The sequence below is a fragment of the Capra hircus genome (genome assembly GCF_001704415.2).
Source record: "Capra hircus breed San Clemente chromosome X unlocalized genomic scaffold, ASM170441v1, whole genome shotgun sequence".
Classification (NCBI taxonomy): Eukaryota; Metazoa; Chordata; class Mammalia; order Artiodactyla; family Bovidae; genus Capra; species Capra hircus.
Genome location: NW_017189516.1, coordinates 25916708 through 25918085, shown reverse-complemented (window position 1 = coordinate 25918085; position 1378 = coordinate 25916708).

Below are 1378 nucleotides of genomic sequence, written 5' to 3'. Positions count from 1 at the left end.
GGAAAAGACTCTGATGCTGGGAGGGATTGGGGGCAGGAGGAGAAGGGGATGACTGAGGATGAGATGGCTGGATGGCCTCACGGACTCGATGGCCGTGAGTTTGAGTGAATTCCGGGGGTTGGTGATGGACAGGGAGGCCTGGCGTGCTGCGATTCATGGGGTCGCAAAGAGTCGGACATGACTGAGCGACTGAACTGAACTGAACTGAACTGAACTGAACTGAAGTCCTCAATTTAACTCATACTTGTCTTTTATTCAACACTCCTTTGAAATAAAATCTCCACCTTCTCTCCTTAAGTAAATCTTACCTACCTTTCTAAGTACAGGTTAAATCTCACCTCCTTGAACCTTTATCTCATCTTACCCAGGAATCACTGTCTTTGCTGAATTCTGAAGTCGCTTTTTAGGGGCAATAAATGCACTGTGAACAAGTCATAGGAGGAACACAAAGATAAGACATTGTCCCTTTACCTCATTCATGCTCACCTTGCCCATTCCTATCTATTTAGACAAATGAAGTGAAAGGGCATTCCTGTCTATTTAGGCAAATGAAATGAAAGAAAAATATACCATGGTAGAAGAAACACTGCCAGTAATTAACTGCCTGAGAATTTAGAGAAGAGAGAAATCACCAAGCCCTGAGGTAGTTTGAAAAATATATGCCAAGAAGACACTGGAACTAGTGCTAAGGGAATGGGTAGAATTTATATAGATGTAAAAGAGGGCATTATAAGTGGACAAGACAGAAGTAAATGAAGAATTGAGATAGGAAGAAAAAAAAAAAAAAGCTATGTTCCAGGAGCAGGAAATAGGAGAAACTCTGAACACTGTTCTTTCATATGCCTGATCCTATACTTCACCATAGTACATGCTCAGAATACATCATTGAGTGAACAGAGAAAGGTGATAATATTTTTACCAAAAATAATCTGCCATTCAGTTAATACGTGAACAGAAGATAGCTTTGTGTTAAGGAAGTATGAGAGCATTAAATTGCCACAAACATGAAATGTCAGGTTACTATCATATCTCAATGATAGGCAGTATTATTAAGATAAACTAAAGGGATTTACCTTTAAAATTTTAGTTGAAATGAATAATAAAATATATATATCATTGAAATCATTAACATTGCTAATGGTTGTTCTCTATATTTGGTGGTCCAAGATACCAATATTAAAGCCAAATATCTATAAAACTCTATGCAGTGTATTTCAGCATATTTCATTTTTATTACAAATGGTGACCTTTTTGATTTCTGAAAACTCTTCTTTGGAGAGACTACTTCATTTTGTCTCTACAAATAAGAACTTATGTACTCAATTAACCACTGACGGGACTTCTTGTTTCTGTGAGAGCAATAAGTGACTACAAGAAG